Raw genomic sequence first — 23,777 nt, forward strand, 5'->3', positions numbered from 1 at the left:
TAACTGTCATGAATTGACGAGACTATGAGCGGCTATTCTCACACATACCCTTAAAGGACACGTCCATTGTATTGAAGACATACACGGGGCAAAAGGTCTACCCCAGAGGAAAAATAAGGGTGCCAGTTGAATATAACGGAAAGGAAACACAGAAACTATACTTGTATATACTACGAGATGGGGGACCACCATTATTGGGACGTGAATGGATCCGAAGACTACAATTGGATTGGCATTCCATTCTGGCACTAACTGTGACTGACAAAAAAGATGAGGACGTCGCACCTTGACGTCTGTCACAAATTCTATCTGACGCGGAAGAGGTGTTCCAACAAGGACTTGGGACTCTAAAAGGAGTAAAGGCAACCATAAAGATTGAGGATAATGCAACCCCAACATTTTTCAAGGACAGACCGGTGCCATATGCGATCCGCCCAGCTGTTGAAGTTGAACTGGAGAGTCTGGAGCGTTCGGGGGTGCTGTCTAATGTGGACTGGAGCGAGTGGGCCACACCCATCGTTCCTGTAATGAAGAAAGCATTGAGCAGCATGCCTGGGGAGCCAAGGAAGGTTTGCATCTGTGGGGACTTCAGGGTGACTGTGAACCCAGTCCTGCACACAGTATAGTATCCACTTCCGCGGATAGAAGATATTTTCGCCTCACTATCTGGAGGGAAGCGTTTTACAAAGATTGACCTGGCTCAAGCGTATCTACAAATGGAGGTGGAAGAAGCATCTAGGAAATACCTCACGATAAACACTCACAAAGGCCTTTACCAGTACAATCGACTGGTATTCGGAGTAGCATCGGCCCCGGCTATTTGGCAGAGGGCAATGGAACAAGTCCTGGAAGGGTTCCCGGGGACCCAGTGTTATTTGGACGACATCCTGGTTACGGGCGAAAATGGCAATGAACACCTTGCCAACCTGGAACAGGTGCTCACGAGATTGCAGGAATATGGCCTACGAGCCAACAGCCCCAAATGTGAGTTCTTCAGGAGACAAATCTCGTATTGTGGCCACATGACTGATGAGGAAGGGTTGCATAAGTCGCCGGACAAGATTGAGGCTGTAGTCAAGGCCCCAGCACCTGAAAATGTGTCGCAACTGAGGTCGTTCCTCGGGTTGGTGAACTACTACCATAAGTTCTTGCCGAATTTATTCACAATTCTGCACCCACTGAACGCCCTCCTTCAAACTGGTGTAACATGGAAATGGAGTGATGAGTGTAAGCGTGCCTTTCAGGAATGTAAATGCCAAATCACTTCAAAAGAAGTATTGGCCCACTATAACCCAACACTACCGATTCGGTTGGCATGTGATGCGTCACCTTATGGCATTGGAGCGGTGCTGTCACACAAATTCTGTGACGGTTCAGAGAGGCCAATAGCCTTTGCATCGCGCTCGCTAACCTCAGCCGAGCGTAACTACGCCCAGATTGACAGGGAGGCCCTCAGCCTGGTGTGGGGGGTGAAGAAGTTCAATCACTATCTGCATGGGCAGAAATTCACCCTACTGACTGATCATCAACTCCTGGTCTCAATTTTTAACCCAAAGAAGGGTGTTCCGGTGATGACGGCGCAACGGCTGCAGAGATGGTCACTTTTTCTAGGGGCACATCAGTATGGCATAGAGTACAAAGGTACGAAACAACATGGAAACGCTGATGGGCTGTCGCGCCTACCGTTGCCTACGGCAGAAGAAGCATCTGCAGTGGAACCTGTGGAGATATTCCATGCGACCATAGTCGAATGCTTGCCTGTTACAAACGCAAGTATTGAGAAGGAAACCCAAAATGACCCGACACTCTCTCGGGTCTATGATTTGACGGTGAAGGGATGGCCAGCATATGGCGACTCACTGTTGCCAGCATTCTCGCGAAGGAGGGAACAGCTCTCAGTGTGCCGGGGAACCTTGATGTGTGGATCCCGAGTGGTAATTCCACCCAAGTTGAGAGATAGAGTACTCAATGAGCTTCACGAGGGTCATCTGGGAGGGCTAAAAATGAAGAGCCTAGCCAGGGCGTTTGTGTGGTGGCCGGGAATCGATAAAGAAATCGAGGATATGACCAAGAGATGCACAGGATGCCAGAAGGTCCAAAACGCTCCACCACAGGCCCCGCTACATCCATGGGAGTGGCCCTGATCTCCATGGCAACGGGTACACATTGTTTTCGCTGGTCCATTTATGGACTCAATGTTTCTAATCGCTGCGGATGCCCATTCGAAATGGCCAGAGGTCATTAAAATGTCCTCCACCACCACGGAGAAAACTATTGCAGTCCTAAAGACCATCTTCGCCAGGAATGGGTTACCAGAACAGATCAGTTCCGACAATGGCCCACAGTTTGTGTCTGAGGATTTCCGGAGATTCCTGAAGAATAATGGGGTGAACCATTACACATCCGCCCCCTATCATCCAGCCACAAATGGATTGGCTGAGAAGTTTGTTCAGACCTTTAAAAGGCCATAAATGCAATGTATAATGATGACATCCCACTGCAACACAAGGTGGATAACTTTCTGTTTGATTACCGGAATGCGACAGATGCAGTAACCAACCAAACTCCAGCCGTACTATTTTTCAACCGGAGATTAAGATGTCGCTTGGATTTGCTCAAACCAAACATAAGACGAGATGTTGAGGATAAGCAGTTCCAGCACATAAATGAGAAGCCAACCAGGAGCTTCAAGATAGGGCAACCAGTCTTGGCCCGCGACTACCGAACAGAAAATTGGCAGCCAGGCACGATATGCACACAGCAGGGACCACTAATGTACACAGTGGACGTTGGAGAGAGCAACGTGAGACGCCATGATGACCAGATTCTAGAGTCACAGGAGCAAGCCAAACCTGTACCACAAGCATGTGCGCCTGGTAATGAGCCCGAAGTACAGATTGCGTCTACCTCAGAAGCAGGGGTATTGGAAGCTGACGAACCAACCAATGACAATGAGCCAGAATTGACTCCACCGCCAGAACAGGATACTCGAGAAAGGCGCTATCCAGTCCGGATCAGGAAGCCTTCTCAAAGACTGAACTTATAAATGACTATTTCAGTTGATGTATATATTACTGAGGAAATTTTAATTGTAATTAGTTATTATTTAGTTGTTAAATGAATGTTATGTACTGTTTATCTAAAAGGGGAGGAATTGTTGTGTATGTACCTTTAAGGGAATAACTGGTCTTAGACTGCAGTACTGGCAGTGACCATCCCTGTATAAAAGGCCCTAGCAGGCTTCTGCAGTTTCAGTTTCAAGCTGCCTCTTGTTCAGTAAAGTACCGGTTAACTGTTCTCCCGAAGTCCGCGTATTATTGAGGCGCGGATTTTACATAGGGCTGTTAGAATTTTATAAGTTTCAATGAGATACCCTCTCATTCTTCTAAACTCTAGCGAATATAAGCCTAATCAACCCAATCTCTCTTCATACATCATTCCTGCCACCCCAGGTATTAGTCTGGAGAATCTTCGCTGCGCTCCTTCCATGGCAAGAACATCCTTCGTCAGATAAGGCGACCAGAGCTGCACACAATACAGGTAGTTTACCCTTTATCCGGACTTCCGAAAACCGAAACCCTCTAAAAACCGAAGGTTTTTTCGTTCAGCGTAAGTCGTGCGTACGAACGAAAAAACCTTCGGTTTTTAGAGGGTTCCGATTTCGGAAGTTCGGATAAAGGGTAAGTCGTGCGCATGACCCCCCGCCGACCCCGCCGGCCCCGGCAACCGCCGACCCCCCCGCGGACCCCGCCGGCCCCGACAACCGCCGACCCCGCCAGCCCCGACAACCGCCGACATACCATTTGCCTTCTTAACCGCCTGCTGCACCTGCATGCTTACCTTCAGCGACTGGTGCACAAGGACACCCAGATCTCCTTGCACTTCCCCTTCTCCCAATCTATTGCCATTCAGATAATAATCTGCCTTCCTGTTTTTGCCACCAAAGCGGATAACCTAGCATTTATCCACATTATACTGCATCTGCCATGCATCTGACCAATCACCCAACCTGTCCAAATCATACTGGAGTTTCTCTGCATCCTCCTCACAGCACACACGCCCACCCAGCTTTGTGTCATCTGCAAACTTGGAGATATTACATCTAGTTCCCTCCTCTAGATCATTAGGGGGAAAAATTTGGTAACTCCCCATTTGGGGCGACGTTTCGGTCGTGTGCAAATTTCAGCGCCTGGCACTAATTATCGCCTCTGCCATCAAACTTGGCATTTATCGCCCCTGGAGGTGATTGGAGCACTAAATCAGGCGCTTCACACCTGCCTTAAGACGCAAACGCCGAGGAGTGAGGCGCTACCTCAGAGTGCTGGCAAAGCAAGGAAGGGCAAATTAAAATAAACCTGCAAAGTGCTGCTCAGTACTCAAAACTCCTTCACACAGCGTTGAATCTCTCCAGAAGTCTCTCTCTCTCTCTCTCTCTCAGACTGCGTGGTGCAAAAATGTCACTGACAAAAAAAGGTAGGAATTGGTTACCTTTAAATAGCGCTCCCCTAGTCCCTTTCTGACTGCATAATGCTCCCCTCAACCTGTCTTCGCTAGCGGCAGGCGGTAAGGCAGGGGGCGCCACTCAATATCTGGTCCAGGGCATTAATGTGGCATTGCGCACTCGAATGATGTCACAATCTGCCAGCGCAGGAGATCGTGGCGGAAGTGTTTCGCACCACCACAAAATGTCTAGTTAATTTCACGAGCGCCACAAACATCGCCGCGCCCAGCCTCTAGTTGCTTTGTGCCCCAATTGGCACCCTTGTAAGGCACTAACGGGAGGCACAAACAACTGAATTTTTCCCCCTAAATATATATTGTGAATAGCTGGTGTCCTAGCACCGATCCCTGTGGGATCCCACTAGTCACTGCCTGCCACTCGGGAAAAGACCCGTTTATTCCAACTCTTTGCTTCCTGTCTGCCAACCAGTTCTCTATCCAAGTCAGTACCTTACCCCCAATTCCATGTGCTTTAACTTTACATGCTAATCTCTTATGCGGGACCTATCGATAGCCTTCTGAAAGTCCAAATACACCACATCCACTGGTTCTCCCTTATCTATTCTACCAGTTACATCCTCAAAAAATTCCAGTAGATTAGTCAAGCACGATTTACCTTTTGTAAATCCATGCTGACTTTGTCTGATCCTGTCACTGTTTTCCAAGTGCTCTGCTATTACATCTTTTATAATGGACTCTAGCATTTTCCCCACTACTGATGTCAGGCTTACCGGTCTATAATTCCCCGTTTTCTCTCTGCCACCTTTTTTAAATAGTGGGGTTACATTAGCTACCCTCCAATCCATGGGAACAACAGGCTGACTTCACTGGCATCACCCAGTTTACTGTCCATTGCTGCATCAGGGAGGTGACAGAAGCACTTTATTCCAAGATGAATCAATTCATCTCCTTCCCCATAGAGGTAGCAAAGCTGGACGAAAGAGCTGCGGGCTTTGCCAGGATAGCAGGCTTCCCAGGGGTACTAGGGATTGGAGACTGCCAGCACATGTCTTGTGAAGACCCCGGGATCTATGTGAACAAGAAAGGATTCCACCTCCCGAATGACCAGCTCGTCCGTAGGCAATGCAGTATGCAGGTCTGTGCCTGGTTTTCTGTACCTTTGCCCTGCACTAGTCCTCAATACCCCCTCTCTTCCACCCAGACCTTCAGATGTCAGCATGGCTGCTACATAGAATTACATAGAATGTACAGCACAGAAACTGGCCATGTGGTCTAACTGGTCTAGGCTGATGTTTATGCTCCGCAAGAGCCTCTTCCCACCCCTCTTCATCTAACCCTGTCACATAGAGATGAACTTATCTCTGGTCCTTCAAATAATCAGGGTCGACTGCAACCAATATATTAGGTATGTTGTGTTTAATTGGTGTTTAAGATGAATATAACACGCTAATTATACAACAAAGACATATGACCGCGACAAGTAGTGGACAAGTCGGACAGAACGGCTGGCAGGCACGACCAGCTCTTCTTCTCTCTCTCTATCTCTCTCTCTCACTCCACTGTTTATGCTAGGGGCTTTTCAGGTCTTTCTTTTATTATATTTTTACGGGTGGACCTGGGGCAGAATATTGACAAGACTATTTAACCTATAGAGGTTCCCCTTAAAACAAGGTGCCCAATGGCATATCGAGTTCTTTGTCTAAACTTACAGATGAAAACCCTCCCTTAAGGGGTCTTAAGCTTTTCCTCACATGTCTTTCTAGTTTATACATTTTGAAAGCCAATCCACCTGAGTTCCTCTTATCTTATCTGTCCTGGTCCTCCCTGGTACAGCCAGTGCATGTACCAGGCACAACCTTGGGCCTTTGGTTAAAGCTACTCAACCAGCTGCAATCCAAACTATTTCCCCTTTATCTAACTGACTATTTTATCCTGAGATGGTACATTAATTCCCATAAATTCCTTCTATTCTATGTCCTTATACTAATTAACTTCTACATATCTTCACAAGCAGTTCTGTTAAACGAACTCCAATTCCTAACTTAGCATTATAATATGGTTATTAGCAGTAATGGAAGAAAAATAAATTGGGCCTTTGTTGGGAAAATTAAAGATATATTCAACAAAGTCAAAATCCTACCCTATAAACAGCAGACAGCTAGCCTGGGAGGCAAGGTTATACATGACTGCCATGGTGCAGAATGTTGTCACATCTGCAGGGAACTGAAAATATCATCAAATTTTAAACATCTATCAATCTAATTTAATACTACTAAAGACACTTAGGCCTAGAAATTCGGTTGGTTGCACCAGCGATTAGCACCTAAAGAGCCCGAGATTTGGGGCGTTACCCAATTTTCGGACGTGCGCACTGATCCTAGCGCATCCGGCCATATTGAGTAGCCTGTTCGCACCGGCGCTAAGTCTTTGTGCCCGCTCGCGGGCACAGCCAGATCTTGACGTCATTTCATTGTGCAACGCCTTTTTGGCGCCCCGTACCGGAAATTCAGTGGCGCCCCCCTCTGTTTCGCCTGGCGCTATTAGTGACAGTTGGATGGAACGTTACCAGGTCCATCTCGTACTCGGGATGGCGCTCTTTAAAGGGGACAGCACTACTATAAAACCAGCAGCCATTTGGCCTGGCCATTCTGCTCGCTGCTGGAGAAAGTTGCAGACCTTCAGTGGCAAGAACTTGTTGTTATTGAGCCAGAGGAGCCTTGGGACATTCAGCCCTGTTCAGAGCAGTTGGATCCAGAAAGCTGACTGCATCTTATTCGTCGGACAGAATAATGGGAGCTGCTTTGGAGGGGCACGTTATCCTTGCTGAACAGCTGGCAGGGGCACAGAGACGAAGGGAGAGAGGGCCGGGTTTGGCCAGAAGGAGGAGGGCCAATGGACGTCGCCAAATCCAACCATACGCTGCGAGGGTTTTCAGGCAGCAGGTCTCCTACCTTGCCATTTCGGAGGAGCAGTGTCTGCAACGCCTGAGATTTGGTAAGGATGTTGTCTCTGAGCTGTGCCACCTGCTTGCTGGGGATTTGCAGCCGCGGATACGGTGCAGGACCTCTCTGTCGGTGGCCGTGAAAGTGTCTGTTGCGCTCAACTTTTACGCCAGCAGATCTTTTCAGGCAGCAGCTGGGGACATTTCTAATATCTCTCAATTTGCGGTGCATTGCTGCATCCAGCAAGTTACAGCTGCCCTCTACAAAAGGAGGCGCGATTTCATCAACTTCCCTCTGACCCTGGAGAAGCAGGGGGAGCGTGCACAGGGCTTCACGGCTATTGCGGACTTCCCCATGGTGCAGGGGGCCATTGATTGTACACACGTGGCTTTGTGGGCGACATTGCAGAATCCGGAGGAGTTCCGTAACGAAAGGGCTTCCACTCCCTTAATGTGCAGCTGGTCTGTCATCAGCGGCAGATGATCATGGCGGTGAACGCACAATTCCCTGGCAGCAGCCATGACACCTTTATCCTGCGGCAGACCTCAGTGGCTGACCTTTTTGAGGCCCCGGATCACCCACGAGGCTGGCTTCTGGGTGACAAGGGCTAGCCTCTCTGCCCATTGCTCATGACCCCACTCCGTTTGCCCACCACCCTGGCAGGAGAGCTTTACAACAGCAGCCATCAGGCCACAGGAACATTGTGGAGCACACAATTGGTGTGCTGATGCAGTGTTTCCGCTGTCTAGACCATTCGGGGCGCGCCCTACAGTACTCGCCAGAGCATGTGGCGCGCATCGTTGTTGTCTGCTGCAAGCTCCACAACCTGGCCATTCGACGCACCCAGCCAATGCCAGCCGACCTTCAAGGTCCAGCAGAGCAGCCGGACGAGGAGGAGGAGGAGGAGGAGGAGGAGGAGCATGCGGGTGAGGAGGATCAGGAGGAGGAGGAGGAGGAAGATGGGAGGGCTCCTGAAACTGGAAGGGCCGTTCGTCAGAGGCTCATAAGGATTCGGTTCTGGGCCCCTTGGACGGAATAGTGGCTGTGCATCGATCAGCGCCCTCCGGTTTGCTGTAAGCCTATGAAGGCATCGATGATTGTAAATAGTGAACAGCTCGATTGTAAATAAAAAGTTTTCTTTATTTTCAAACAAGTGCTTCCTTCCAGCATGACAACGTAATGGCAACAGAAATCATAACTAACAAACTAACAGATAACTGTGTGGCAACCCAGCGAAACTAACCAAACCATAACAAACAAACACAACAGGTGTGGACTGCCTTAAAACCGGAAAAAGAGACGTCTTAGCACCTCCCTCTACTGGTGGCCCCTTGATGGAGACTGACTCCTCTTACGAGGTCGGGCCCTTCCCTCCCTGCAGCTCCTCCGTAATTGTACCCCAGTGGCTGGGTCAATGCTGGGGGACGCCTGCTGAGTGTCTGGAGGCGCTGAAGCCGACCTCTGGGCTTGGAGGTCCCGCAAGCAGGCTGCTCCAACTGGGCATGTCTGCTAGCAGTTTGCCGCGCAGGTGATGGCAGCTGCTCTGCTGACGTGCCAGAGTTGGCATCAGGACTGGTCATATGCAGAGAGAGGACACCTGCACCGTGGTCGGCCGACACACTGGCACTCTGACGGTGCCGCACCGGATCATCCACCGCTATCGACTGCTCCATAGATTCATGGCCTGCTGTGGTTTTGCAAGGGCCTGGGGTGATCCTGCCTGATGCAGCTACTGTTGTGTATGTACCTTTAAGGGAATAACTGGTGTTAGACTGCAATGCCGGCAGTGACCACCCCTGTATAAAAGGCCCTAGCAGGCTTCTGTATTTCAGTCTGATGTTGCCTCCTGTTCAAGTAAAGTACCTGTTAAACTGTTCTCCCGAAGTCCATGTATTATTGAGGCGCGGACTTTACAGTGGCGACGAGTAAATACGAACTCACCGGCAGTGTGGCAGCATCTCACGGGGATCTCGCCCTGAGAGGAGGGTTCTGGAAGGTCGTAGTCTGAGCAACGGGCGCCGACCGAGGGCAACCGCCCAAATAATTCATCGGTGTTCAGAGAATTGCGGGAGAGACTGTGGAGAGCTGTGCAGATAAAGTGTTCCAGCAAATCGTGCTGGCAGCAGGTAGCGCGCTGACCCTTCCGGACTGCGGCGGGCTCAAGCTCGATCGAGCGGCCCTACAAAATGGGCCGCGCAGCGTCGCCGGGAAAAGAAAACAAGAGAGAGAGATGGTGGAGCGCACAGGGCGCGGTCGGTGCTCAAGAACAGGGCAGCGGAGAGAAACTGAATGGGGGGAAGTAAAGCGAGACGCGCCGAAGCTGCGGGTTGCCGCCATTACCCTGTAGAACGCTAGGAGCAGCGTGGCAGCAAGGGGAAGAAGCAAAAGCGTGGGAGACGCCATTTCATTCCATTGGGGAAGAAGCAAAAGCACGGGAGGCGCCATTTTAAGTCACCCAAGATGCCGAAAAGTGGCAGTATCACTGCTTTCGACAACGAGGTAGAAGATTGGACCACGTATGTGGAAAGAATTGAAGTGTACTACAAGGCAAATGAGGTGGCCGATGGAAAGAGGGCGTCGGTATTATTAAATCTGATGGGTGCGAGTACGTACGGCCTATTGCGGAATTTAATTACCCCAGCTAAACCAATGGAGAAAAGTTTTGAGGGGATTGTTCATATCTTACAGGAACACCTAAGCCCTACACCACTGCTGATAGCAGAAAGATTCAAGTTCCATAAAAGAAACCAGCACAAAGATGAGAGCAATGCTGACTATCTGACGGAACTACGCATGTTATCGAAGCACTGCCAGTTCGGAGCAGGACTGGCAGACACCTTACGGGATAAGTTTGTCTGCGGGCTCCAGAGTGAAGGAACCCAGAAACGACTACTTTCAAAAAAGGACCTGATGCTAGAACAGGCTTTCAGCGTGGCAGTATCCTACGAAGCAGCAGCACGGGGAGCTGCGGAAATACAACAGAAACCACAAGAATACAGCGCTAACGAAATGGCGTATGGAGCAGAAAAGTGCTATCGCTGCGGCAGAACAACCCATGAGCAGAATGACTGCTGGTTTAAAGACAAAATATGCGGGCAATGCGGAAAAATGGGACATATAGCAAGAGTCTGCAGGTCGGGAAAGAAAACCGACACGACAAGAACTACTAAGGAACAGTACAGGAAAGTAAAGGATCAGGAGAGTGATAAGGACTCCGGGAGCAGGAGACTAAGTTGTTTAAAGTTACACAACGTGATCGCAAAGGAAGATCACCGAACCATTTGGGTCACCCTCATGATAGCAGTGTCCCCAGTAAAGATGGAATTGGACACAGGATCAGCTCTAACTCTCATGAATCGACGAGACTATGAGCGGCTATTCTCACACATACCCTTAAAGGACATGTCCATTGTATTGAAGACATACACGGGGCAAAAGGTCAACCCCAGAGGAAAAATAAGTGTGCCAGTTGAATATAACGGAAAGGAAACAAAGAAACTCTACATGTATATACTACGAGATGGAGGACCACCATTATTGGGACGTGAATGGATCCGAAAAATACAATTGGATTGGCATTCCATTCTGGCACTAACTGTGACTGACAAAAGGGATGATGATGTCGCACCTGGACGTCTGTCACAAATTCTATCTGACGCGGAAGAGGTGTTCCAACAAGGACTTGGGACTCTAAAAGGAGTAAAGGCAAACATAAAGATTGAGGATAACGCAACCCCAAAATGTTTCAAGGACAGACCGGTGCCATACGCGATCCGCCCAGCCGTTGAAGCTGAACTGGAGAGTCTGGAGCGTTCAGGGGTGCTGTCTAAGGTGGACTGGAGCGAGTGGGCCACACCCATCGTTCCTGTAATGAAGAAAGCATTGAGCAGCACGCCTGGGGAGCCAAGGAAGGTTCGTATCTGTGGGGACTTCAAGGTGACTGTGAACCCAGTCCTGCACACAGTACAGTATCCACTTCCGCGAATAGAAGATATTTTCGCCTCACTATCTGGAGTGAAACGTTTTACAAATATTGATCTGGCTCAAGCGTATCTACAAATGGAGGTGGAAGAAGCATCTAGGAAATACGTCACGATAAACACTCACAAAGGCCTTTACCAGTACAATCGACTGGTATTCGGAGTAGCATCGGCCCCGGCTATTTGGCAGAGGGCAATGGAACAAGTCCTGCAAGGGATCCCGGGGACCCAGTGTTATTTGGACGACATCCTGGTTACGGGCGAAAATGACAATGAACACCTTGCCAACCTGGAACAGATGCTCACGAGATTGCAGGAATATGGGCTACGAGCCAACCGCCCCAAATGCGAGTTCTTCAGGAGACAAACCTCGTATTGTGGCCACATGATTGATGAGGAAGGGTTACATAAGTCGCCGGACAAGATTGAGGCTGTATTCAAGGCCCCAGCACCTGAAAATGTGTCGCAACTGAGGTCATTCCTCGGGTTGGTAAACTACTACCATAAGTTCTTGCTGAATTTATCTACAATTCTGCACCCACTGAACGCCCTGCTTCAAACTGGTGTAACATGGAAATGAAGTGATGAGTGTAAGCGTGCCTTCCAGGAATATAAATGCCTAATCACTTCAAAACAAATATTGGCCCACTACAACCCAACACTACCGATTCGGTTGGTATGTGATGCGGCAACCTTACGGCATTGGAGCGGTACTGTCACACAAATTCCGTGACGGTTAAGAGAGGCCAATAGCCTTTGCATCGCGCTTGCTAACCTCAGCCGAGCGTAACTATGCCCAGATTGACAGGGAGGACCTCAGCCTGGTGTGGGGGGTGAAGAAGTTCAATCACTATCTGCACGAGCAGAAATTCACCCTACTAACTGATCATCAACCCCTGGTCTCAATTTTTAACCCAATGAAGGGCGTTCCGGTGATGACGGCGCAACAGCTGCAAAGATGGTCACTTTTTCTAGGGGCACATCAGTACGACATAGAGTACAAAGGTACGAAACAGCATGGAAACGCTGATGGGCTGTCGCGCCTACCGTTGCCTACGGCAGAAGAAGCATCTGCAGTGGACCCTATGGAGATATTCCATGCGACCATAGTCGAATGTTTGCCTGTTACAAACGCAAGTATTGAGAAGGAAACCCAAAATGACCCGACACTCTCTCGGGTCTATGATTTGATGGTGAAGGGATGGCCAGCATATGGCGACTCACTGTTGCCAGCATTCTCGCCAAGGAGGGAACAGCTGTCAGTGTGCCGGGGAACCTTGATGTGTGGATCCCGAGTGGTAATTCCACCCAAGTTGAGAGATAAAGTACTCAATGAGCTTCACGAGGGTCATCTGGGAGGGGTAAAAATGAAGAGCCTAGCCAGGGCGTTTGTGTGGTGGCCGGGAATCGATAAAGAAATCGAGGATATGACCAAGAGATGCACAGGATGCCAGAAGGTCCAAAACGCTCCACCACAGGCCCCGCTACATCCATGGGAGTGGCCCTCATCTCCATGGCAATGGGTACACATTGATTTCGCTGGTCCATTTATGGACTCAATGTTTCTAATCGCTGTGGACGCCCATTCGAAATGGCCAGAGGTCGTTAAAATGTCCTCCACCACCACGGAGAAAACTATTGCAGTCCTAAGGACCATCTTCGCCAGGAATGGGTTACCAGAGCAGATCAGTTTCGACAATGGTCCACAGTTTGTGTCTGAGGAGTTCACATCTGCCCCCTATCATCCAGCCACAAATGGATTGGCTGAGAGGTTTGTTCAGACCTTTAAAAAGGACATAAAGGCAATGTATAGTGACGACATACCACTGCAACACAAGGTGGATAACTTTGTGTTTGCTTACCGGAATGCGACACATGCAGTAACCAACCTGTGATGAAATATGCCATTCATCAGGCACTCTGTATTCTCTGTGTTTGATTGTGCCTGTGACTGTGACAAGCAGGGGAGTTTAGTTACAGTTTCATTTCCTTACCTGTATTGTATTGTGTGTAGGGCTCCGCCCATACCTGGCCCCTACTTAAGCAGGCCCCAGCGTGTCTCACAGGCAGTACTGCAGATCTCTGGATGAGAGACACTTCTCCACTGTGTATTACTTTCTGAGTTAATAAAAGCCTTGCTTTGCTCCGTTAACGGTGAGTCTCGGATTCATTGAGGCACATCACAACCAAACTCCAGCCGTACTGTTTTTCAACCGGAGACTAAGATGTCGCTTGGATATGCTCAAACCAAACATAAGACGAGATGTTGAGGATAAGCAGTTCCAGCACATAAATGAGAAGCCAACCAGGAGCTTCAAGATAGGGCAACCAGTCTTGGCCCGCGACTACCGAACAGAAAATTGGCAGCCAGGCACGATATGCACACAGCAGGGACCACTAATGTACACACTGGACGTTGGAGAGAGCATCGTGAGACGCCATGATGACCAGATTCTAGAGTCACAGGAACAAGCCAAACCTGTACCACAAGCATGTGCGCCTGGTAATGAGCCCGAAGTACAGATTGCGTCTACCTCAGAAGCAGGGGTATTGGAAGCTGACGAACCAACCAATGACAATGAGCCAGAATTGACTCCACCGCCAGAACAGGATACTCGAGAAAGGCGCTATCCAGTCCGGATCAGGAAGCCTCCTCAAAGACTGAACTTATAAATGACTATTTCAGTTGATGTATGTATTACTGAGGAAATTGTAATTGTAATTAGTTATTATTTAGTTGTTAAATGAATGTTATGTACTGTTTATCTAAAAGGGGAGGAATTGTTGTGTATGTACCTTTAAGGGAATAACTGGTCTTAGACTGCAGTACCGGCAGTGACCACCCCTGTATAAAAGGCCCTAGCTGGCTTCTGTAGTTTCAGTTTCAAGCTGCCTCTTGTTCAGTAAAGTACCTGTTAACTGTTCTCCCGAAGTCCGTGTATTATTGAGGCGCGGACTTTATATAGGCCTGTTAGAATTTTATAAGTTTCAATGAGATACCCTCTCATTCTTCTAAACACTAGCGAATATAAGCCTAATCGACCCAATCTTTCTTCATACATCATTCCTGCCACCCCAGGTATTAGTCTGGTGAATGTTCGCTGCACTCCCTCCATGGCAAGAACATCCTTCGTCAGATAAGGCGACCAAAACTGCACACAATACTCAAGGTGTCATCTCACCAAGGCCCTGTACAACTGCAGCAAGACATCCTTGCTCCTGTATTCGAATGCTCTTGCTATGAAGGCCAACATACCATTTGCCTTCTTAACCGCCTGCTGCACCTGCATGCTTACCTTCAGCGACTGGTGCACAAGGACACCCAGATCTCCTTGCACTTCCCCTTCTCCCAATCTATTGCCATTCAGATAATAATCTGCCTTCCTTTTTTGCCACCAAAGCGGATAGCCTAACATTTATCCACATTACACTGCATCTGCCATGCATCTGCCCAATCACCCAACCTGTCCAAATCATACTGGAGTTTCTCTGCATCCTCCTCACAGCACACATGCCCACCCAGCTTTGTGTCATCTGCAAACTTGGAGATATTACATCTAGTTCCCTCGTCTAGGTCATTAGGGGGAAAAATTTGGTAACTCCCCAATTGGGGCGAACATTTTGGTCGTGTGCAAAGTTCAGCGCCTGGCACTAATTATCGCCTCCGCCATCAAACTTGGCTTTTATCGCCCCTGGAGGTGATTGGAGCACTAAATCAGGCGCTTCACACCTGCCTTAAGGCGCAAACGCCGAGGAGTGAGGCGCTACCTCAGAGTGCTGGCTAAGCAAGGAAGGGCAAATTAAAATAAACCTGCAAAGTGCTGCTCAGTACTCAAAACTCCTTCACACAGCGTTGAATCTCTCCAGAAGTCTCTCTCTCTCTCTCTCAGACTGCGTGGTGCAAAAATGTCACTGACAAAAAAAGGTAGGAATTGGTTGCCTTTAAATAGCGCTCCCCTGGTCCCTTTCTGACTGCATAACGCTCCCCTCAACCTATCTTCGCTAGCGGCAGGCGGTAAGGCAGGGGGCGCCACTCAATATCCGGTCCAGGGCGTTAATGTGGCGTTGCGCACTCGAATGATGTCACAATCTGCCAGCGCAGGAGATTGTGGCGGAAGTGTTTCGCACCACCACAAAATGTCTAGTTAATTTCACGAGCGCCACAAACATCGCCGCGCCCAGCCTCTAGTTGCTTTGTGCCCCAATTGGCACCCTTGTAAGGCGCTAACGGGAGGCACAAACAACTGAATTTTTCCCCCTAAATATATATTGTGAATAGCTGGTGTCCTAGCACCGATCCCTGTGGGATCCCGCTAGTCACTGCCTGCCACTCGGAAAAAGACCTGTTTATTCCAACTCTTTGCTTCCTGTCTGCCAACCAGTTCTCTATCCAAGTCAGTACCTTACCCTCAATCCCATGTGCTTTAACTTTGCACGCTAATCTGTTATGCGGGACCTTATCGATAGCCTTCTGAAAGTCCAAATACACCACATCCACTGGTTCTCCATTATCTATTCTACCAGTTACATCCTCAAAAAATTCCAGTTGATTAGTCAAGCATGATTTACCTTTTGTAAATCCATGTTGACTTTGTCTGATCCTGTCACAGTTTTCCAAGTGCTCTGCTATTACATCTATATATATAAACGGATACTTCTGTCCTTCTGTCTGTCCTTCTGTCTGTCTGTCCTTCTGTCTGTCCTCACGTTTGCGTCTGTATGGCATGCGCTTGAAAGTTATAAAGCGTACCTACGCGTGTGTTACGTCGACAGAAAGCTTACCTTTCCAAAACGGTCTTAAGCGTATTTACGTTTCGGCCGGGCAAAAATTGTGCCCGCGGTATCCGAAAAACCTTCAACATTCCGCTCATTAGCATCTCATTATCCGCTCATTCGCGACAGAGTGACCTCGAGGTCGACCAATCGTACGCCGGGTTGCTGGCGCGTGCGGCCGGGCCCTCCTACGGTCGAGTGACGGGACGATTGACCAATCCTACGCTTTGGTGACCTGACGGTCGACCAATCGGTGCGTGTGTGGGCGGGCCTTACCGTTCTGAACCGAGGTGAGTCGCCGCCATCTTGATTACAAACTTTTCCTTCCTTTTTCCCGCTTTCTGCATCTTTAAAAAAAACGTTGCTTTTAAAACACATGGGGCTAGATTTTCAGTTGCTTGCGCCAGCAGTTAGCGCCTTAAGAGAAGTGATTTTCGGGCCCTATGCGTGTCGCGCCCGGGCGCAGCGCAGTTTGCTCCCCGCCCCAAATTAAGTTGCCCGTTAGCGCCGGCGCAAAGTTTAGCGGCCGCCCAGATGCGCGCGCAGAAAATGACGTCACATCCTCATGCAACGCCCTTTGGCCGCACCCGAATACAAACTTCAGTCGGACCGCCACCATTGTGCGGCTGGCGTCCAGAGCGTTTGTAAAATGGAACGCAACACACCCTGGGGAGCACAAATTAAAGGGCACTCCTCCTGCACTATAAAAGGCAGTCTGCATGTGTTGTGTGGAAGGATCCAGGGCTAGATTTTCAGTATAGACAGTTTTGGGGCGCTAAGCTTAGCGCCCCGCCCGAAGTTATCGCCCGCCGCCCAAAGTAGCGCCCGTTGCCGGAAATTCAGTGGCTTCGCCCTAAGAGGTTGGTGGAGCGCTAAAAGAGGCGTTCCACGAGTATCTTTAGGCGCTAAGCCGGCGGTGGAGAGTGCAACACCCGAGCTCGGGCGCAGCGCACGGCAGACACTCTGGTGCCAGTGAGCTCTTAAAGGGGAAGGGTGCATGTATTTTTTTCAAATGCAAAGTCTGGGGAGAAACAGGAGGAGGAGGGGGGAGGAGGAGGAGGAGGAGGAGGAGGAGGAGGAGGAGGAGGAGGTGGTGGTGGTGGTGTCCGGAAACATAAATACACCGTTCACAACCACACACTGGATAACACATGCAGAGTGCCTTTTATAGTGCATGAGGAGTGCCCTTTAATTTGCGCTCCCCAGGGTGTGTTGCGTTCCATTTTACAAACGCTCTGGACGCCAGCCGCAGAATGGGGCGGTCCGACTGAAGTTTGGATTCGGGGCGGCCAAAGGGCGTTGCACGAGGATGTGACGTCATTTTCTGCGCACGCATCCGGGCGGCCTCTAAACTTTGCGCCGGCGCTAACGGGCAACTTAATTTGGGGCGGGGCGCAAACTGCGCTGCGCCCAGGCGCTACACGCATAGCGCCCGAAAATCACTTCTCTTAAGGCGCTAACTGCTGGCGCAAGCAACTGAAAATCTAGCCCCCAGTGTGTTGTTGTGAACGGTGTATTTATGTTTCCGGCCACCACCACCACCACCACCTCCTCCTCCTCCTCCTCCTCCTCCTCCTCCTCCTCCTGTCTTCCCCCCCAGACTCTGCCTTTGAAAAAAACACATGCACCCTTCCCCTTTAAGAGCTCACTGGCACCAGAGTGTCTGCCGTGCGCTGCGCCCGAGCTCGGGTGTTGCGCTCTGCACCGCCGGCTTAGCGCCTAAAGATAGTAGTGGAACGCCTCTTTTAGCACTCCACCAACCTCTTAGGGCAAAGCCACTGAATTTCCGGCAACGGGGCGTTACTTTGGGGCGGGCGCTAACTTCGGGCGGGCGCTAAGGTTAGCGCCCCAAAACTGTCTATACTGAAAATCTAGCCCCTATTGTTTTAAAAAAAAAAGATTTAGAAAGTAATTAACTTATCTAATCTCATTAATTTTCCTACCTTTCCCCATTTTTCCAGGCAGGCCTCGAAGCCTCGGCCTCTCCTCCGCACCCATGCCCGAGCTAGGCACTGGCCCCAGTCAACAAGCGGCCCCGATCGCCGCCACCTTAGTAAAGGGTGCGCGCGCAGCAGGAGCAGCTGAGACGCGGCGTCTCTCTGTTCCCCGCTCGGCTTGGGCGGGCGGGGCTGGGCTCTCGGGAGTGCTGATCTCGGGCGGGGCTTGGCGAGCGGGAAGGGTTACCCCGGCAACCGGGCCCGCTGGCCATCTCTCAGCCGCAATCGGCGCTCTTCAAGCCAGCTCGGGAGGGCGGGGCCATGTCAGTGCGTGGGGGGGCACGGAGCTCCGTGGAGACATCGCCGGCGCTGGGCTCGGGTGCTTTGTGGCCTGCGGACGAACAGCGGCTGCGGACCTCCAGCTGACCGGGGCGCTGGACTCGGCTGGGCCATGTCTTTGCCTCGCGGCCAACGGCATCAGGGTGACGGCCGAGGGAATGCGTTCATCCAGGTGCCGAGGCCCGGGCCCCGGGGCGGAAAGAGGGATTGGAGCGGGGGATGAGGGCTCGGGCAGGGGAGAGGGAGAGGGGGGAGGAAGGGTAGGGGAGAGGGAGAGGGGGAGGAAGGGGGGAGGAGAGGGAGGAAGGGGGTAGGGGGGTAGGGAGGTGGTGAGAGGGAGGAGAAGGGGGTAGGGAGTTGGTGAGAGGGAGGAGGAGGGGTAGGGAGGTGGTGAGAGGGAGGAGGAGGGGTAGGGAGGTGAGAGGAGGAGAGAGAGGAGGGGAGGGAGAGTAGGGGAGGGGAGGAGGGGTGGGGGAGGGGGGAGAGAGAGGGTGGGGGAGGGGAGAGAGAGAGGGTGGGGAGGGGAGAGAGAGAGGGTGGGGGAGGGAAGAGAGAGAGGGTGGGGGAGGGGAGCGAGAGAGGGTGGGGGAGGGGAGCGAGAGGGGGGGGGGAGGGGAGCGAGAGAGGGTGGGGGGGAGCGAGAGAGAGTAAAGCAGGGAGAGACGGGGAGGGAGAGAGAGAGGGTAAGGGAGTGAGAGCGTGAGGAGAGGGGGAGGGAGAGTAAAGCAGGGAAAGACGGGGGAGGGAGAGAGAGGGTGAGGGAGGGAAAGAGTGAAGGGGTGGGACAGGGAGGGAAAGAGTGAGGGGGTGGGAGAGCTTACCTTCTTCTTTCCTTCGCAGGGGTCCATCGGGCCACCTTCCCCCCCGTCGCGCTCTCTCTCTTCCACCAGCCAGTCGCTCTCGCTCTTCCCTCCCCGTCGCGCGCTCTCTTCCCCCCACTCGCTCTCTCTTCCCCCCACTCGCTCTCTCTTCCCCCCACTCGCTCTCTCTTCCCCCCCACTCGCTCTCTCTCTTCCCCCCCTCTTGCTCTCTCTCATCCCCCCCACTCGCTCCCTCTCTTCCACCCAGTCGCTCTCTCTCTTCCAACAACAACATGCCCTCGAAAAAGCCTCGGCACCGCCGGGCACTCCAGCTAGTCTTTTATAATGGACTCTAGCATTTTCCCCACTACTGATGTCAGGCTTACCGGTCTATAATTCCCCGTTTTCTCTCTGCCACCTTTTTTAAATAGTGGGGTTACATTAGCTACCCTCCAATCCATGGGAACAACAGGTTGACTTCACTGGCATCACCCAGTTTACTGTCCACTGCTGCATCAGGAAGGTGACAGAAGCACCTTATTCCAAGATGAATCAATTCATCTCCTTCCCCATAGTGGTAGCAAAGCTGGACGAAAGAGCTGCGGGCTTTGCCAGGATAGTAGGCTTCCCAGGGGTACTAGGGATTGGAGACTGCCGGCACATGTCTTGTGAAGACCCCGGGATCTATGTGAACAAGAAAGGATTCCACCTCCCGAATGACCAGCTCATCCGTAGGCAATGCAGTATGCAGGTCTGTGCCTGGTTTTCTGTACCTTTGCCCTGCACTAGTCCTCAATACCCCCTCTCTTCCACCCAGACCTTCGGATGTCAGCATGGCTGCTACATAGAATTACATAGAATGTACAGCACAGAAAATGGCCATGTGGCCTAAGTGGTCCAGGCTGATGTTTATGCTCCGCAAGAGCCTCTTCCCACCCCTCTTCATCTAACCCTGTCACATAGAGATGAACTTATCTCTGGTCCTTCAAATAATCAGGGTCGACTGCAACCAATATATTAGGTATGTTGGGCTAGATTTTCAGTAGCTTGCGCCAGCAGTTAGCGCCTTAAGAGAAGTGATTTCCGGGCGCTATGCGTGTAGCGCCCGGGCGCAGCGCAGTTTGCGCTCCGCCCCAAATTAAGTTGCCCGTTAGCGCCGGCGCAAAGTTTAGCGCCCGCCCGGATGCGCGCGCAGAAAATGACGTCACATCCTCGTGCAACGCCCTTTGGCCGCCCCGATTGCAAACTTCAGTCGGACCGCCCCATTGTGCGGCGGGCGGCCGGAGCGTTTGGAAAAAGGAACGCAACACAACCAGCGCGGGCCCCGGGGGGCGCTAATTAAAGGGAACGTCCTCTCCAGTATAAAGGCCATCCTTTTTTCAGAAAACAGTCTTGTGCAACGCATTTCTGGAGACACAACAAGGAGGATAGCTAACTGGTTTCAAGCAGCAAGAGCCAGGTATTTTTGGACTCAGGCAATAGCGCTGCAAGTGGCCATTTGGAAATTAGACTGTTTGCCAGGATTTGATGGGGGCTGCATGGGGTGCCAACGCGCAGCTGCAGCGCCATATCCGTAGGGCTCGCAGACGCATTGTGAGAGGGGCAGCCCTGGCTAGAGGCAGAGGGGGCTACAGGCGTCGGCCACGTAGGCCTTACCCAGTCAGGCTATACCGCCAGCAGCGCTCCTACCTAAACATGAGTGCCGCGCGATGTGTTAGAAGGCTCCGATTCCGAAAGGAGGTGATTGCAGAGATCTGCCACCTGCTTCGCCGAGATCTGCGGCCAAAGCTCAGGTGCAGGACGTCTCTGTCGGTGGAAGTGAAGGTGACGGTGGCATTGAACTTCTATGCCACCGGCTCCTTCCAATACGCTGCTGGGGACATAGCAAACATCTCCCAGTACGGCGCGCATCGCTGCATCCGCCACGTGACCGAAGCACTGTTCAGAAGGAGAAGCCAATTCATCTCCTTCCCCATGGCCCTCGAGAGCCAGCATCAGCGCGCATTGGGATTTGCCAGACTCGGGGAATTCCCCTTGGTGCAGGGCGCCATTGACTGTACGCATGTGGCTTTGCGGGCCCCTCTGGAGCATGGCGAGCAGTATCGCAACAGGAAGGGCTACCATTCTCTGAATGTGCAGCTGGTATGTGACCACAAGCAGCGCATCATGGCAGTCAATGCCAGCTTCCCAGGCAGCAGCCACGATGCCTTTATCCTGCGGCAGAGTACTGTGCATGACATGTTCCAGGCACAGCCTTCCCCAAGAGGATGGCTCATCGGGGACAAAGGCTATCCTTTGTGCACCTGGCTCATGACCCCGCTTCGCGCGCCCAGGACCGCTGCTGAAGAGGCCTACAACGAGAGCCATCAAACCACCCGCAACATCATCGAGCTAACTATTGGGGTCCTCAAGCAGTGGTTCCGCTGCCTTGATCGCTCCGGAGGAGCTCTCCAGTATTCGCCGGACCGGGTCTCCCAATTTGTGGTGGTTTGCTGCATGCTACACAACCTGGCTATCCGCAGGACTCAGGCACTGCCACCTGACGTTGGACCAGCACCTCAGGAGGAGGAGCAGGAGGAGCATGAGGAGGAGGAGGAGGAGCAGGAGTACGTTCCCAGGAGGGAGCGACCAGGGCCAAGGGCCGCACGACGCCACCTTATTACACGGTACTTCTAAGCCCCCTGTCAGGGGAATGGCCAGGGGCCATGAGGGAAGATGAATGCAGCCGCTCCGCAAGCCCTCAGCCGGCGAAGCCAACAAACACTAAGAAGAACAACCATGGAGACTGCATGAATAAAGATAATTTTTTATTGCACAAAAATGAAAAGCCCTTCCCACATGAATCCCCAAAAACAATAAACGGGCCCCACAAAAAGCCCAACAAACGACTCACTTGCACAAACTGGGGAGGAGCCACTCCACCTTTATTGAAACCGGGCCTCAACGTCGGCCTAACGCAAAAAAAAAGCCCTCCAAAAGCACAACCATGGGCAAAATAAAGATGGCCACCGCCATATTAAAGGAAAGCTGGCCACACCCTCTACTGAGTGGCCCGCGAGGGCGAGACCTTGGCCAGCATTTTGCCTCCCCTGCCCTGCCTGCTGCTCCTTCGCAAGCTCTGCCCAGTGGCTGCTGCGAGGCTGGGGGAAGGCGCCTGAGGCTCAGATGCCCTTCCGCCAGATGCCGCTGGGGGGCGGCCTACACGGCGTTTGGGCCTCGAGGGGCCGTCTGCTGAGTGGCGCACCTGAGCCTGGCCACCATCAGCTGCAGCCGCTTGCCGTCGACGCCCCAGAGGGGGAATGGCGGCGACGGATGGCGCAATGTGGGCCAGCTGGCGTCTGGGATGCGCTGGCTGGTGCTGTGGCGCGGTGGCACTCGGCCGGGCCCGCACTGCAGGATCCGCAGCAATCAGCCGACGGCCGGCTTGCTGGGATGGTCCAGCGCGGCGCCTGCCCTGGCGATGCCTGCCTGAGACAGCGCGTGTGGCAGCAGTGAGTGGCCCTGTGGTCCTGGTGTGCGCGCGCATCACATCCGCCAGGGTCTTGACGGCATCAGTTAGCATGCGGCCAGTCGCGGCAGTTGCTGCCCCGAACTCGCGCACACTGGTCGCCAGCGACTCGATGGCCTCAGGCATGCGCCCCACCACGCTCATGAGCTCCATGTGGCGCCGGTCCGAGTCGTCGGCCATCTGATCGAGCTTCCGCACCTCCTCCGAAGTGAAGGTGTCCGGACTGGAGTCGCGACTCTCCCGCTGGGGAGGAGGGGGCCGAACTAGGGGACCCTTGCCGCGTTGGTGACGGCGAGTGTGCCGAGCAGCAGCACTCCCCTCTGATCCTTCCCCCCTTTGGGGGGAAGGCCGCGGGCCACGCGCACGGCTGCTGGGTGGCTGGACGCCACTGGTCCCAGAAGCTGCATTGCCCTGCGACAGTTCCTCCAGGCACTCGTCCAGTGAGGAGGTGTCAAGCATTTCCTCCTCTCCTGCGGGACGTGACTGTTCCCCCGAAGGTCCGGCTTGCTCCTCCTCCTCCTCCTGGTCGGAGGTGCTGTCACTGGCAGCCTCAGGGTCCTGGTCGTCACCAGCTGAAAGCAGGAATGCACAAGAGTAGCTTCAGAGTGAGGAGACGGCGTCAGCGAGGGAGTTAGGACTGGTGGGATTCAGCGCATTGGTGGGACAGTGGCAAAGGAGGTAGCTCGGATGGGCCAGTGCGACGCGAGAGGGCCAAAAGGCGAGGTCCTTACCATTGCCGGGCAGTGGAGGGTCGGATACACCGCACGCTGTGGGGACAATCACACGGGCTCCCATGAGCACACACATGCGCTCCTCCAGCCGAGTGAGCTTCTGCAGCTTGGCGCGGCCACCCCTGGCACGGGCCTGGCGATTAAACGCTACTTTAGCCTGCAAGAGAAAGGACGGGCTGTAAGTGCGCAGTGAAGCCCTGATGTAGTGTGCACTGCCTCCCATGGTGGAATAGCTTGGACAGAGTGAAGCCCTGATGTAGTGTGCACTGCCTCCCATGGTGGAATAGCTTGGACAGAGTGAAGCCC

The sequence above is a fragment of the Somniosus microcephalus genome, chromosome 1 (assembly GCF_052327205.1).
Source record: "Somniosus microcephalus isolate GS21.2 chromosome 1, FLI_Smic_1.0, whole genome shotgun sequence".
Classification (NCBI taxonomy): domain Eukaryota; kingdom Metazoa; phylum Chordata; class Chondrichthyes; order Squaliformes; family Somniosidae; genus Somniosus; species Somniosus microcephalus.